Source organism: Mesoplodon bidens, assembly GCF_964165515.1.
Source record: "Mesoplodon bidens genome assembly, chromosome: 6".
NCBI classification, from domain to species: Eukaryota; Metazoa; Chordata; class Mammalia; order Artiodactyla; family Ziphiidae; genus Mesoplodon; species Mesoplodon bidens.
The window spans coordinates 90,045,084-90,062,841 of NC_138162.1; the positions used below are offsets into that span (position 1 = coordinate 90,045,084).

Sequence of the window (17,758 nt, forward strand, 5' to 3'; positions counted from 1 at the left end):
ATAGTGATTATAAGAATTCTAAGTTTTGCTCTGGAGCTATTTCATTTTTACCTGCATTAGTAAAGAGATAAGGATAATTCGTTATTAGGAGATTGATGATTTCCTGCAATTCACCCAACATACTGGTCTCCTATGCCTTGGACCAGTTAAGCCCCAATTGGCCAAAAGTGAATTTGAAGAAAAATTTATGCTGACTCAAAGTAAATATTTACAATAGAGGAGGAGGAGGAGGTATTAGTTTCCTGTGGTAGCTGTAAAAATTACCACACACTTAGTGGCTTAACACAGGTATACCATCTTACAGTTCTCAAGGTCAGAAGTCCAATGCAGGTCTCACTGGGATAAAATCAAGGTGTTGGCCGAGCTGCATTCCTTTTTGGAGACTCCAGAGGAGTATATGTTCCCTGCTTTTCCAGCTTCTAGAGGCTGCCCATGTTCTTTTGCCTTGTGGCCCCCTTCCTCCATATCAAACCCCAGCAACACTGCACCCCTCTAACTCTTTTTCTCTAGTAACTAGAAAATTTGATCTCCCTCTGACCACACCCAGGAAAAGAGGTTCGTGCTTTTAAGGATTTACGTGATTAGCCTGGGCCCACCCGGTTAATCCAGGATTATCTCCTCATCTCAAGACTTTAATCACATCTGTAAAGTTCCTTTGCCCTGTAAAGTAACAAATTCACAGGTTCTGGGATTAGGACATGGACATATTTGTGGGGAGGGGCATTATTTGGCCTACCACAAAGAAGAAGAAAGAGGAAAAGAAAAATTATGGATTATTAAAGAGATGAGTTACAGATAACTGGAAAAGAAAATGAGCATGAAGAACCAGTGTAAATTCACTAAATCATAGCAAGTGTCATTTTCTTATTTAACAGAGTTACTGGGTAAATAGATGTGGGGATGCCAGGGACAAATTTATCAGCTTGGTTTTTCTCTCAGGATGTTCTTGTGGAAAGATGAAGGAATGTGTGTCAGATGTCAGTGCAATAAGCTCTATTCACAACTCATTAAACAACTGATGAAAAGTGGAAATGGATGTAAACCTAGATGAAGTCCTCCTTATGTGTCACAGGGCTTTTTGTCCTTGGTCCTTCTTTAGTCACCGCTTTATCAGTGACTTGGCTGAGGACTTAAAGGTCAGGCTTATCGAATCTGCAGGCAACACAATAGGATTCAAAAGTTAGAGAAAATCTTAATAAACTGGGAAGAGAAGATGAAAGCATATGAACTGTTATAATAGGAAATGTGAAGTCTTCAATTTCAGGGAGAAAATCAGTTAAATACAGGATGGATGGTACTAGATTTGGTGTCAGTTTATGTGGGGGGAAAAAAAGGAAAACAATGGATGCATCTGTGAAAGTAGAAGTGATGTTAAAGGCATCAGTTAATGATTTTTGAGTATTTCCTATCAGGTACTGTGCTAAGAGCTTTACATATGTCATACACTTTCACCCTCAAAAAAATACCTTATGTCTATCTCACAGATGATTTTTTTTTAGTATTTTGAGATGTGAAGTAACTTGTCCAAGATTGCAAAATTATCTATCAAAACGAATTGGGGTCTGACTCCAAAGCCCATACTCATAATAGAATCGCAGGGGGATTTTTCAAAAGCCGAGGAATTGTAGCTACATTAGTAAAAATACAGTGCCCACATCGTAACAGAAGAAATCTCGGGTGTATCTTCCAGTTTGTGCTCTTCATATTAAGAGGGGATTTGATACACTTGAATGTGCATAGAGGAGTATGACCAGGATCATGAGTGGCTTGGACACCAAGGCATAGGAGGAGTGATGGAAAAAACTTGGTATATTTTGCCTAAAAGAGAGTTGGTTTGAGATGGATAGCACAAAAGTATAATTGCTTACGAAAAATATTTGAAGGCAGAACAGTTTTCTCTTCCAGAACTTGTGTGGAGGCAGATTTTGTTCAAGAGAACTTGTTGTTAATGGTTTATGTTATGAAGTCAACATTCAAGTACAGGCTTGGTGTGAGTTCCTTGGAAGTAGCAACCAAAGTACTTTCATCTTTGGGGTTAAATGATGCTTGGCAGGTGCTCAGTTTGTTTGGGCAGAATATGTTAACAAGTGACTTTGTCAGGGACATCATATAAGAAATTACTGAATTAAGAAGCAAGTTGGGGAGAACATATTTGCAAATGAAACAACAGACAAAAGATTAAGCTCCAAAATATACACACAGCTCATGGAGCTCAATATCAAAGAAACAAACAATCCAATTAAAAAATGGGTGGAAGACCTAAATAGACATTTCACCAAGGAAGACATACAGATGGCCAAGAGGCACATGAAAAGATGCTCAACATCACTAATTATTAGAGAAATGCAAATCAAAACTACAATGAGGTATCACCTCACACCGGTCAGAATGACCATTATCAAAAAAATCTAGAAACAATAAATGCTGGAAAGGGTGTGGTGAAAAGGGAACCCTCCTGCACTGTTGGTGGGAATTTAAATTGATACAACCACTATGGAAAACAGTATGGAGGTTCCTTAAAAAACTACAAATAGAACTACCATATGACCCAGCAATCCCACTACTGGGCATATACCCTGAAAAAAACATAATTCAAAAAGAGACATGCACCACAATGTTCACTGCAGCACTGTTTACAATAGGTAGGACATGGAACCAACCTAAATGTCCATCAACAGATGAATGGATAAAGAAGATGTGGCACATATATACAATGGAATATTACTCAGCCATAAAAAGAAACGAAATTGAGTTATTTGTAGTGAGGTGGATGGACCTAGAGTCTGTCATACAGAGTGAAGTAAGTCAGAAAGAGAAAAACAAATACCGTATGCTAACACATATATATGTAATCTAAAAAAACCAAAATGGTACTGATAAACCTAGATGCAGGGCATGAATAAAGATGTAGACATAGAGAATGGACTTGAGGAGGGAGGGAGGGGGAAGCTGGGGTGAAGTGAGAGAGTGGCATGGACATGTATACACTACCGAATGTAAAATAGATAGCTAGTGGGAAGCAGCAGCATAGCACAGGGAGATCAACTCCGTGCTTTGCGATGATCTAGAGGGGTGGGCTAGGGAGGATGGAGGGAGGTTCAAGAGGGAGGGGATGTGGGGATATATGTATGCATATGGCTGATTCACTTTGGCGTACAACAGAAACTAGCACAGTATTGTGAAGCAGTTATACTCCAATAAAGATCTATTAAAAAAAGAAGCAAGTTAGAAGAGATGGGACTCTAGGGTTACTGCCAAGTTTGGGATTTTTCTTTTATTTGATTTAGATTGTTGACTTGAGATAAGCAACCCATAGCCCTGGGTCCACTGCCCTTCTTGGCTAACTGGTAAGTTAATGCAAAGTTCTAATGGCCTGATTAACACTAAGTTCTAATGACTTGAATATCAACATCAAAACTATTTCATATTTGAATTACTGTTAAGTCTCTAAACATGCTGACGTTTTAATTGTTCTCGAGTAGCCTCCATTATTTTTCCCCCTGCATTTTGGCAGGATTGATTGGATAAATCATAGAAAAACAAATTAAATTTGCAATCTGGCCACTTTCTGTAAACAAGCTAGCAAGATAAGGGCTGCTGAGGGGTTATAGCTATGACAATAGCTGCCTTGAGTCAAGTGGAATTGCTTTAGAGCGTTCATGTAGAAAGTGAGTTGTAAACTGTGGAGCAGTAAAGATGACCAAGAGGATACAGACATGGAAGGAGATATCGTAGAACTGGGGCAGAGTCAACAGTGGCCCGTATTATATTTTGAGGAGCTTCAAGAAAGGCCATTGTCCAGCTTTAAAAAAGATAATGTTGAAGCCATATGTGTTTATCAAAACCACATCTTCAATGCAACAAGATATATAAATATTAATCTGTGGTTCCAGTGGAGTAGACAGCTGAATTTCTCCTAATATTCTTACATTTCTTTTGCTCTATTTTGATGCCCAGCTATTAGACTCAAGTGGGGTGGGTGTCACTGAGTGGCAAGAGTGTAGTACTGTTAGATCCGTTCCCCCAACCCACCAGCATTTTATACCCAGTTATTTGTAGCCCCTGTCATTACTGTCTCACAAAGTTCATTATAATATGATACCATGTCACCATGGATACCTACAAGTGATGCATTTGTACAGTTATTTAGCCCTTTGGAAGGTGCCTCCTTGAAATTTAATTTGTGGGATTCCCAAGTTATTTCCCATTACCGTCATCCTGGCTACCAACAACTTACTCATTTGTCTTAGGGACCTGAAATTCCCACTGTTAGAGTTATTCCTTTAGTTTTCAGAGAAGACTCTTTCAGAAAGGTAATCCACTAAATCACTGGAATAGAGTTAATTTATCAGATCAGTTTGCCTATCTTTTCTTTCCTAGGATTCCCTATGTATCACTCAGGGTCTCTTTAGGAAATGGATGGCATATTCAAGCTGGGTAATTGAAGAGAATTTAATGAAGGGTCTGTTTGTGAAGCATGTGTGGCTTAGGAACAGCCCATGCTAATAACACGTGGCTTCATTAACCCACCTAGGCCTGATGGGGCAAGGGTCAGTTCCTGGAACCTGGAGAGGTGGTTGCCTGAAGAGGCTACCTGAGAGTTGCTGTGACATTTGGTGGAGGGATGAAGCAGGGAGCAAGCTGGAGAATAAATATCCAGCCTTCACTCTTCTCTCTCCTTCTATATACTCTTGGTCTCCCACATTGACTAAACCCAAACAAAACCAGAGGACATAGAAGCCCACTGGTGTCATCCATATAAGTCAGTCTCCCGGGGCAGGGCAGAGAGTGGATCTGGAGGGGCAAAAGGAAGAGATCCAGCACAATCGGTAGCAAAGTTGGAGTTTCCACTGTGCTCCACCTCCATACCTTCACTGTTCCTGTGGACCATCCCATTTATAGTTTCTTCTCCTCCCTTCACCCTGTAGGTGGATGTCCAAATAACTCCACCTGAATCTCCCCTTGGCATCTCACTCTCAACATGCCCTGAATGAATTCATCACACTCATCATCTTTATGCCCTTTATTCCCTTGTATTGTCATAGTTAAGGTATCACTATTTTAGTGCCCAAGTCAGAAATCTAGGAATCATTTTATACCACAATCTTTCTCTCACCCCGATGTCCTATCACCAATTCTGCTCATTTTGCCTCCAAGATATATCTCTCTCTAACTCCTTTTTTTCTTTATTTCTACTCCCAGTTTTCTGGTTTAGGTCATTACTACTTCTTGTAACCTGTCTTCCAACCTCTAGTAAGTTCCCTCTTGAAACTGTGACCCACATTGCCATCAGAGTGAGCATTTAAATATCAAATTCTGTTTCATTCATTCTTTTATTTAGAAAATATTTATTGTAAACTAATATGTGCCATATATTATGCTAAATGTTAGAAATTCAAAAATGAATAAGACATGTTCTCTGCCTTCAATTATAATCTCATGGTAGAGAGAAGTAAGTATAGATAGATAGAATTATAAACCAGGCACTTATCTCATAATAAGGGTAAGAGTGGCAGAGAAAACTCCCTGGAGAAATTAACACCTAAGCTTAGCCCTGAAGGACTGATAGGAGTTAATCAGGTAAAAGGAAGGAGAGGAGGAGAGACAGGTACGGAAAGATATTTCAGGCTATGAGTGCAACCTGGTGCACATCCTAAAAGCAAGAGAGAGCATAAAGAGCTGGAAGAATTTAAAGTAATATGGTGTGGGCGAAGCAGAAAGTATGAAATCACTGGTCAGATGATGAAGAGTTTTAAGGACTTTAGACTTCATCTCAAAGATTATGAGGACCCCAGAGAACTTTAAGCTGAGGATTGGCATGATCAGATTTGTGTTTTGGAAGGATTACTCTTATAGTTGTTTGGAAAAGAGATTTGAAAGGGGTAAAATTGGAGGCAGATTAGCCAGTTGTTAAGAGCTTTTACTGAACTCAGGAAGTAGTGGTAGATACAGAATGATCCAAAATATATTAAAGTGGTATTATTCATAGGAGACATTGAAGGATTGAACTTGGAGGGTGAAGGAGAGAAAGAGATCAAGACTGATGCCTAGGACTCTGGTTTGGGCAACTGGGTAGATAGACAGTGCTAATGTTCACCGGGGTAGGGAATTCAAAAAGATGAGGTGTACGAACTGCAGGTAATGAACTCAATTTTGGACACATCCAGTTTGTGGTTCTTGCAGGCCATTCAAGTGGAGACTTTGAGTTGGATGTTCATATCTAGATTTTAAATTATGTCAAGAGATGAGGTTTCTCAAGATAGTCCTATTGAATGAAAATAGGTTCCATGAAAGACCAACATGTAAAGCTTGTTGGGGGAAAGAAAGAACAAGTTCCAAAGAGCTAGGAAGAAAAATCTTCAATCACCATTATCTACTGGATCAAGGCCAAGCTCTTAAGTTATAACTTTTCTCTCTCACTTTATCTCATGCCAATCCTCAGTTTAGAATTTATGTTCTATTAGTTCTTTTAGGTTCTATTCTATTAAGTTTTATTAGAACAAGTTGCTGGTGGTCCTTCATGGATACCCGAGTCTCTATTCCTTGGATATCTGCTTTTAGCCTTTTCTTTCTCTACCTGGAATATCTGTTCCCTCTTCTTTATCTGATTACACCCTAATTAGCCTTCAAAAGTAAACTCAAGCTTGTCTGCTCTGGAAAGACTTAACTTGAGTACCCTTGGTTGAACTAGATGCTCCCTCCCTCCTTCCTTCCCGTCGCTTTTGCGTGTATATTTATCCTAGCACTTATACGATATTGATATCATCTGTCTACCTAGCTTACCACAAAAATTGTTTCATTAGTTCAAGAATTGTATTGCAGATTGGATTCCCCAGGAAGCAGATTCTGAGACAGACTTTAGTGTACAAGATGTTTATTCAGGAGTGCCCTTGGGATGAACACCTGTGGAAAGGAGAAGGCAGCAGGAGTGGGCCAAGGGAGAAATCAAGCCCTGTTGCAAACCCAGCTGCCTCATCCAACACCATAAAGAGGTCTGGAGCTGAGTGCCCTTTCAGAGTTGTTCTAAATTGGCATGGGATGGCCGGGCATCCCTTACCTGATCAATCATTTGGCATGGACCATCCCAGGAAGGGGCATGACATTGGAAGAGGCAGCTCTGCAGCCGAAGCAATGCTTGCAGTGGTTGACAGCTGAAGGCCATCTGCTGACAGCACTTTCTGCAGCTGGGACAGCACTTCATTTCCTGAAGGGGGATGGGGCAGTGCATTGCAAAGTCTACCACACACCAGATATTTTTCTTTGCGTTTCTGGGGCCTGCCATACGATGTGGCAGATGCAAACTGTGGGCTGGGACTGAGCAGTGGTTATCATCCTCAGACAGGCTTGTGACCTCTAGTTCTCCAGACACACATTCTCCCTGCTCCCTAATGCATGGAACCCTGCCTGCTGCATGTATTGACATCTTTTGAGTTTGCCACCCCTGTTAGTTACTAACAAATGTTTATTGAACTGAACAGAAGTCAGTATCACTGAATTACACTTCTCAAGAACATTCATATATATTTATTTAATCCTTTAAAACAACCCTAAAAGTTAGATATAATGATCACCCCCATATTTACAGATGAGGAAACTGAATCCCAGAGCAGCTCAGTCATTTGCTCAAGGGTCTCTAGCTAGGAAGTGGCAAGATTATGACTTATATCAAGTGTTCTTATTTAGAACCTCATGCTCTTCCATTATGGCATCCGAAGGCCTTGGGGGTATTCCTGCTGGAAGACGATTGGGTGGGCCTAGGTCTTGATTAGGCGTGATGGGAAGAAAAAATATCTTAACAAAACCAAAAATATTCAGGGAGGAAGAAACTGGAAATTTTCTAAGCTGGCAGCAAGGACTGGAAAGGGATACTATTCATTTAGGACCTTCTTTTCTCAGATGATTTCAAAGGAGTAAAAACAATTAGAGCTGCAAGACAGAGTAGGAAACAAGACAAGGTTGATGAACAAAGGGGAGAGCAATGTAGGAAGATAGCAACATTTCATACACAGCCACACACACACTGAAAATGTGTCAGCAATGTGAGGTCATTGTTAACTGCCAAGAATAAGTCTGAAATAGATTGTTAAATAAGAGATAGTATTGCCAAGGCTGAGTTGTTTGTCTGCCTCAAAAGGACAAATTCTGAGAGGTGGAATGAAAGAAAATTTATCCAGTTGACTACAAAATGGAAATATGATGGCTCCAGTGCTGGATATGGATTAGAACTTTTTTTCCATTACACTAAACTTGACCAATCAAAAGGCTTTGTAAATTACATTTTTCTTCTCTACATACTTTTTTTTTTTTTTTTTGCGGTACACGGGCCTCTCACTGTTGTGGCCTCTCCCATTGTGGAACACAGGCTCCGGACGCGCAGGCTCAGCGGCCATGGCTCATGGGCCTAGCCGCTCCGCGGCATGTGGGATCTTCCTGGACCGGGGCACAAACCTGTGTCCCCTGCATCGGCAGGTGGACTCTCAACCACTGTGCCACCAGGGAAGCCCTCTACATAATTTTTAATAAAGGATTGTTTTTTCAAAAAGAAATGCTTTTTCTTAATTTTTTTTTTTTTTTTTGCCATGTGGCTTGCAGGACCTTAGTTCCCCAACCAGGGATTGAACCCAGGCCACAGCAGTGAAAGCACTGTGTCCTAACCACTGGACCACCAAGGAACTCGAAAGAAATGCTTTTTATTAAAAGGCTAGGAGATAAAATTCTTGTCTTCATCTCAAAACAACATTTTAATTTTAATTATTATAATTACATAATACTTGTTTCACACAAGAGAGACTTAAGGTATATGGATATAAAGATGAAGAATATAAAATACATAATTTTTATCACATTGTATATTATCAAGTCTCAGAGATGACTTTTCTACTTTGTAACTTAGACTCACCCAGATTTTTCTTAGAGTTTGGAAACATTAGTGAAAACAGGATTGATAAAATTAGGGGGTTTGGTTGAGGAAAGCACAACTATTAAATGGAAAATTACCAGTAGCAATTTCCTTAGGTTTCATTAGTTGAGGTAAATATATATGCTTATATCATCTTTTACCACAGTGTCTGTCTGTCTATCTATCTATCTATCAATTTTTAAGGATCCATACTGTTATAGATTGAATTATGTCCCCTACAATTCATATGTTGAAGCCCTAACACCTCAATGTGACTATATTTGGAGATAGAACCCTTAAGGAATTTATTAAGGTTAAATGAAATCTTTAAGGTAGAGTTCTAATTTGAAAGGACTGGTAATCCTTATAAAAAGAGGCAGAGACACTAGAGATCTCTCTCTCCCTCTCCTCCTCCTCTCCATCTAGTATGCGCATGCACAAGCACAGAAGAAAGGCCATGTAGGACACAGCAAGAAAATGGGTGTCTATAAGCCAGGACAAGAGGAATCAACAAACCCCAACTCTGCTGGTGCCTTGATCTTGGGTGTCCAGCATCCAGAAGTTTGAGAAAATAAATTTCTGTTGTTTAAACTACCCAGTCTGTGGTATTTTGTTATATCAGCCTGAGCAGACATACATATATAGTAAAAGTAGGAAGACATGTATGGGAGTGATAAACACCAAATTTAATTTAGGGCTTAATTCTGGGGTCAAGGGAGAGGAATAAAATGGAAGATGGGTGCACATGGGATCCAAAACATTTCAAAGTTTTAAAAGTAAACATGGATCCAGTTATGGTGGAAATAACTGCCAAGGAACAGAATAAAGAAAAAAGAATGAAAAGAATTGAAAACAATCTCAGAGACCTCTGGGACAACACTAAATGCACCAACATTCAAATTATACGGGTCTCAGAAGAAGAAGAGAAAAAGAAAGGGTCTGGGAAAATATTTGAAGAGATTATAGTGGAAAAATTCCCTAACATGGAAAAGGAAGTAGTCACCCAAGTCCAGAAAGCACAGAGAGTCCAATACAGGATAAACCCTAGGAAAAACACACCAAGGCACATATTAATCAAACTAACAAAAATTAAATTCAAAGAAAAAATATTAAAAGCAACAAGGGAAAAACAAAAAATAACATACAAAGGAATCCCCATAAGGTTATCAGCTGATTTTTCAGTGGAATCTCTGCAGGCCAGAAGGGAGTGGCAGGATATACTTAAAGTGATGAAAGAGAAAATGTATAACCAAGATTACTCTACCCAGCAAGAATCTCATTCAAATTCAATGGAGAAGTCAAAAACTTTTCAGACAAACAAAAGCTAGGAGAATTCAGCACCACCAAACCAGCTTTACAACAAGTGCTAAAGAAACTTCTCTAAGTGGAAACACAAGAGAAGAAAAAGACCCACAAAAACAAACCCCAAACAATTAAGAAAATGGTAATAGGAACATACATATTGATAATAACCTTGCATGTAAATGGATTAAATGCCCCAACCAAAAGACACAGACTGGCTGAATGAATACAAAAACAACACCCATATATATGCTGTCTACAAGAGACCCACTTCAGACCTAGGGACACATACAGACTGAAAGTGAAGGGATGGAAAAAGATACTCCCTGAAAATGGAAATCAAAAGAAAGCCGGAGTAGCAATACTCATATCAGATAAAATAGACTTTAAAGACTGTTATGAGAGATAAGGAAGACACTACCTAATGATCAAAGGATCAATCCAAGAAGAAGGTATAACAATTCTAAATGCTTATGCACCCAACATAGGAGCACCTCCATACATAAGGCAAATACTAACAACCATGAAAGGAGAAATCGACAGTAACACAATAATAGTAGGGGACTTTAACACCCCACTTACACCAATGGACAGATCATCCAAACAAAATAAATAAGGAAACACAACCTTTAAATGACATAATAGACCAGATATATCTAATTGATATTTATAGAATATTCCACCCAAAAGTGGCAGAATACACTTGCTTTCAAGTGCACATGGAACATTCAACAGGATAGATGACATCTTGGGTCACAAATCAAGGCTTGGAAAATTTAAGAAAATTAAAATCATATCAAGCATCTTTTCTGACCACAACGCTATGAGATTGGAAATCAACTACAGAAAAAAACCTGTAAAAAACACAAATACCTGGAGGCTAAACAGTGTGCTACTAAATAACCAAGAGATCACTGAAGAAATCAAAGAATTAATTAAAAAGTACATAGAAACAAATGACAGTGAAAACACGACAACCCAAAACCTATGGGACACAGCAAAAGCAATTCTAAGAGGGAAGTTTATAGCAATTCAATCTCACCTCAAGAAACAAGAAAAATCTCAAATAAACAATCTAACCCTACACTTAAAACAACTAGAGAAAGAAGAACAAAGAAAACCCAAAGTCAGTAGAAGGAAAGAAATCATAAAGATCAGAGCAGAAATAAATGAAATAGAAATGAAGAAAATAATAACAAAGATCAATAAAACTAAAAGCTGGTTCTTTGAGAAGATAAACAAAATTGATAAACTCTTAGCCAGTCTCATCAAGAAAAAAAGGGAGAGGACGCAAATCAATAAAATTAGAGGGGCTTCCCTGGAGGCGCAGTGGTTGGGAGTCTGCCTGCCAGTGCAGGGGACACGGGTTTGAGCCCTGGCCTGGGAAGATCCCACATGCTGCGGAGCGGCTAAGCCCGTGAGCCACAACTACTGAGCCTGCGCGTCTGGAGCCTGTGCTCAGCAATGGGAGTGGCCGCAATAGTGAGAGGCCCACGCACTATGATGAAGAGTGGCCCCTGCTCGCCGCAACTGGAGAACGCCCTTGCACAGAAACGAAGACCCAACACAGCCAAAAATAAATATAAATAAATAAATAAATTTTAAAAAATAAATACATAAAAAATAAAAATAATAAAATTAGAAATGAAAAGGGAGAAATCACAACTGACACAGCAGAAATACAAAGGATTATAAGAGGCTACTACAAACAACTATATGCCAATAAAATGGACAACCATGAAGAAATGGACAAATTCTCAGAAAGGTGCAATTTTCCAAGACTGAACCAGGAAGAAATAGAAAATAAAAACAGACCTATCACAAGTAATGAAATTGAAACCGTAATTAAAAATCTTCCAACAAACAAAAGTCCAGGACCAGATGGCTTCACAGGTGAATTCTATCAAACATTTAGAGAAGAGCTAACGCTGATCCTTGTCAAACTCTTCCAAAAAACTGTAGAGGGAGAAACCCTCCCAAATTCATTCTATGAAGCCACCATCACCCTGATTCCAAAACCAGAAAAAGATATCACAAAAAAATTATAGACCAATATCACTGACGAATGTCCTGAACAAAATACTAGCAAACAGAATCTAACAGCACATTAAAAGGATCATACATCATGATCAAGTGAGATTTATCCCAGGGATGCAAGGATTCTTCAATATATGCAAATCCATCAGTGTGATACACCACGTTAACAAATTAAGGAATAAAAAACATGATCATCTCAATAGATGCAGAAAAAGCTTTTGACAAAATTCAACACCCATTTATGATAAAAACTCTCCAGGAAATGGGCATAGAGGGAACTGACTTCAACAAAATAAGGCCATATATGACAAACCCACAGCAAGCATCATACTCAATGGTGAAAAACTGAAAGCATTTCCACTAGGATCAGGAACAAGACAAGGATGTCCACTCTCACGACTCTTATTCAACATAGTTCTGGAAGTCCTAGCCACAGCAATCAGAGAAGAAAAAGAAATAAAAGGAATACAAATTGGAAAGGAAAAAGTAAAACTGTCATATTTGCCAATGACATGAAACTCTACATAGGAAATCCTAAAGATGCCATCAGAAAACTACTAGAACTAATCAGTAAATTTGGTAAGGTTGCAGGATACAAAATTAATGCACAGAAATCTCTGGTAGTCCTATATACCAACAATGAAAACTCAAAAGGGGAAATTAAGGAAACACTCCCATTTACCATTGCAACAAAAGAATAAAATACCTAGGAATAAACCTGCCTAAGGAGGCGAAAGACTTATACTCAGAAAACTATAAAACACTGATGAAAGAAATCAAAGGTGACATAAACAGATGGAGAAATATGCCATGTTCTTGGATTGGAAGAATCAATATTGTGAAAATGACTATACTACCCAAAGCAATCTACAGAGTCAATGCAATCCCTATCAAATTACCAATGGCATTTTCCACAGAATTAAAACAAAAAATCTTACAATTTGTATGGAAACACAAAAGACCCCAAATAGCCAAAGCAATCTTGAGAAAGAAAAACGGAGCTGGAGGAATCAGGCTCCCCAACTTCAAACTATACCACAAAGCTACAGTAATCAAGACAGTATGGTACTGGCACAAAAACAGAAATACAGATCAATGGAACAGGGTAGAAAGCCCAGAGGTATACCCATGCACCTATGGGCACCTAATTTATGACAAAGGAGGCAAGAACATACAATGGAGAAAAGATAGCCTCTTCAATAAGTGTTGCTGAGAAACCTGGACACTACATGTAAGAGAATGAAATTAGAACACTCCCTAACACCATATACAAAAATAAACTCCAAATGGATTAAAGACTTAAATGTATGACCAGACACTATAAAACTTTTAGAGGAAAACACAGGAAAAACACTCTTTGACATAAACCACAGCAAGATCTTTTTTGACCCACCTCCTAGAGTAAGAGAAATAAAAACAAAAATAAACAAATGTGGCTTAATTAAACTTAAAAGCTCTTGCACAGCAAAGGAAACCATAAACAAGACAAAAAGAACCCTCAGAATGGGAGAAAATATTTTCAAATGAAACAACAGACAAAGGATTAATCTCCAAAATATACAAACAGGTCATGGAGCTCAATATCAAAAAAACAAACAATCCAATTAAAAAATGGGTGGAAGACCTAAATAGACATTTCACCAAGGAAGACATACAGATGGCCAAGAGGCACATAAAAAGATGCTCAACATCTCTAATTATTAGAGAAATGCACATCGAAACTACAATGAGGTATCACCTCATGCCAGTCAGAATGCCTATTATCAAAAAAAATCTAGAAACAATAAATGCTGGAAAGGGTGTGGTGCAAAGGGAGCCCTCCTGCACTGTTGGTGGAAATGTAAATTGATATAACCACTATGGAAAAGAGTATGGAGGTTTTTTAAAAAACTAAAAATAGAACTACCATATGAGCCAGCAATCCCACTACTGGGCATATACCCTGAAAAAAACATAATTCAAAAAGAGACATGCACCACAGTGTTCTATTGCAGCACTATTTACAATAGGTAGGACATGGAACCAACTTCAATGTCCATCAACAGATGAATGGATAAAGAAGATGTGGCACATATATACAATGGAATATTACTCAGCCATAAAAAGAAGCAAAATTGAGTTACTTGTAGTGAGGTGGATGAACCTAGTGTCTGTCATATAGAATGAAGTAAGTCAGAAAGAGAAAAACAAATACTGTATGCTAACGCATATAAATGGAATCTAAAAAAAAAATGGTACTGATGAACCTAGTTGCAGGACAGGAATAAAGAGGTAGACATAGAGAATGGACTTGATGACATGGGGTGGGAGGCCGAATCTGGGGCGAAGTGAGAGTAGCATCGACATATATACACTACTGAATGTAAAATAGTTGACTGGTGGGAAGCAGAAGCAAAGCACAGGGAGATGGGCTTGGTGCTTTGCAATGACCTAGAGAGGTGGGATAGGGAGGATGGGAGGGAGGCTCAAGAGGGAGGGGATATGGGGACATGTGTATGCATATGGCTGATTTACTTTGTTGTGCAGCAGAAACTAACATGGTATTGTGAAGCAATTATACTCCAATAAATTTCTATTAAAAATATAAATTAATTAATTAATTAATTAAAACAAAACAAACAAAAAACCCACTTTGAACACTTTGGCTGCTGTTTGAGAAATGGCATGAACAGGGACTGAGTGGAAGGAGAGATCAGTCAGGAGACTGTTACCATTACACAGGTAAGAAATGATGATGGCCTAGACTGGGGTGCCATGAATTTGAAGGAGAGAAGTAGACATATTCAAGATATACTTTTGCAAGTGGAGCTAGCTTGCTAATAAATTGGACATGGAGTGTGAGGACAAGAGAATAAAAGATGACACCCAAGTTTTGGACTTGACTTTAAGTGAATGGTAATTGAGATGCAGAAAAGTATGACAGAAAAAGTAATATACATGATAAATATCTGGATAAATAGAATATAATATTTTTTTCTACTTAAATTCTTTAAGATAATTATGACTATCAATGGCAAAAATTATAATATGTCTGATGGGGTTTTCAACATAAGTAGATGTAATATGTATGACAATTGCAACATAAAGGGGAAGGCTAGAGGGACAATATGGTTGTAAGACTTTTACATTTCACTTGAAGTGGTAAAATGTGAATTCTAAGTAAACTGAAAAGTTAGGTACGTATATTGTAATTCCCAGAGCAAACTCTAAAATAATTTTACAGAAAGATACAATAAAAAGCCAATAGGTAAAATACTAAAAATATTTTAAGATCCAATAAAATGCAGAAAAGGGAAGACAGAGTAACAACACAGAGAGGACAAACAAAATAAATGGTAGACCTTAGTCCAAATAAATTAACGATTTCATTAAATGTATATCTTCCAACCACATTAATTAAAAGACAGGGTTAAAAAAGATAATACAGGACCTGACTATAGAATATAAACAAGTTTAAAACAAAGTAATGCAAGCACGTATACAATATAAATACTAATAAAAAGAAAGCTGGAGTGGCTTTATTAATATCAGATCAAGGAAAAATACCAAGGACATTATATACTGATAAGAAATGTCCGCTTGGCAAGAAGATATAACAATCCTAATAGTGTACACCTAAAAGCAGAGCTTCAAGATACACAAGAAAACCTGATAAAATTGAATGGAGAAATGTACAAATCTATTAAACTTAGAGACCTCAAAATCCTCTCAGTAATCAATACAAGTAGACAGAAAACCAGCAAGTATATAGAAGATCTGAACAACATTATCAACTATTTGACTTTTGTAGAACTCTAAACACAACAACAGCCAAATACACATTCTTTTCAAGTGCACAAGGAACATTCACCAAGATATACCATATCCTGGGCCATAAAACAAACCTGAACAATTTTAAAAGAATTGAGATCATACAAAGTATGTTTTCTGGTCATAGCAAAATTAAACTACAATTATAGAAATATATGGAAAACTCCAAATATTTAGAAACTAAAAATATACTTGTAAAGAAACCTCCTAGGAAATTTTAAGATATTTTGAACTGAATGAAAGTTAACATACTAAAATCTGTGCAGCTAAAACAGTGCTTAGAGGAAAATTTATAGTGCTAAAAATGCTTACATTAGAAAAGAAGAAAGGCCTCAAATCAATAATCTATGTTTTCACTTTAAGAAACTAAAAAAAGGACAAACTAAACTCAAAACTAGCAGAAAAAAAATTACAAAGAACAGAAATCAATGAAATTGAAAACAAACATTATAGAAAATTAATATAACAAAAATCTAGTTCTTTGAAATAATAATAATAAAAAAGATAAACATCTGGGCAGATGACCAAGAAAAGGAAAGAGAGAGATGCCATAAATTTCCAATCTCAAGAATGAAAGAGAGGGTATCACTACAAACCGTAGAGATACTGAAGGTATAATAAGGGAATATTATGAACAATTCTATGTCCATAAATATGACAACATAGATGAAATGTACCAATTCCTTGAAAAACAGAAATTACAAAATTCATGAAGAAATAAATTACATGAATAGTTTGATTTCTATGAGAGAAATTTAATTTGTAGTTACAAACTTTCTTAGAAAGAAAACTCCAGGCCCAAGTCATTTAACTGGTGAATCATACCAAACATTTATGGAAGAAATTATAACAATTATATACAACCCCTTCCAGAAAATAAAAGAGGGCAGGACACTTCCCAGCTCATTTTATGAAGCCAGAATTACCTGATACCAAAACAAAGACAATACAAGAAAACTATAGATCTTCATGAACATAGATGCTCCAATTCTCAACAAAATAATTGCAAATGGAATCCAGTCATATGTAAAAATGTACATTACAACAAAATAGGGTTTATCCTGGGAACGCTAGGTTGTTTTAACAGTCAATGTATTATTGTAATTTACTACATTAGCAGGCAAAAGAAGAAAAATCACTTGATTATTTTAATACTTGCAGAAAAAACTTTTGATATAATTCAACATTTATTCATGATAAAATTATCAGTACTCTAGGAATAAAAGGGAACTTGTTTTACATGATTAAGGATATCTATAGAATCTTGTAGCCAACGTTATATTTAATGAGGTAAGTATGTCTTCCTTACCACTTCTACTCAACATTCATAATGGAGCTCTTAGCCAGTGCAACAAGGCAAGAAAAAGGAAAGGCATTCAGAATGGAAAATAAAACTTTCTGGATGACTTTACTACCTAAGAAGAAGGTCTCAAAGAATCTACAAAAATGCTCCTAGAACTTAAAAGTGAGTTTGGTAAGGTCTCAAGCTATGAGATTAAAATGCAAAAAGCAATTGTATTCCTATATAAAGGAATATCTTGTTTTATTGAACTTCACTTATTGTCTATCACACATACTGCGTTTTCTACAAATTGAAGGTTTGTGGCATCCCTGTGTTGAGCAAGTCTGTCAATGCCATTTTTTGCTCACTTCATGTCTCTGTGTCACATTTTGGTAATTCTCACAACATGTCAAACTTTTTCATTATTA

The 17,758-nt window shown here is 37.4% G+C and overlaps 1 long non-coding RNA gene across 1 annotated transcript in view; it reads left to right on the forward strand.

The window, feature by feature from the left end:
• Nucleotides 1-9,391, forward strand: part of LOC308618427 — a 67,574-nt gene extending 58,183 nt beyond the window's left edge. The window contains exon 5 of the long non-coding RNA XR_014016009.1: nucleotides 9,326-9,391. This is a non-coding gene — a long non-coding RNA (uncharacterized lncRNA). The remainder of the gene's footprint in view (nucleotides 1-9,325) is intronic.
• Nucleotides 9,392-17,758: the final 8,367 nt, after the last annotated feature.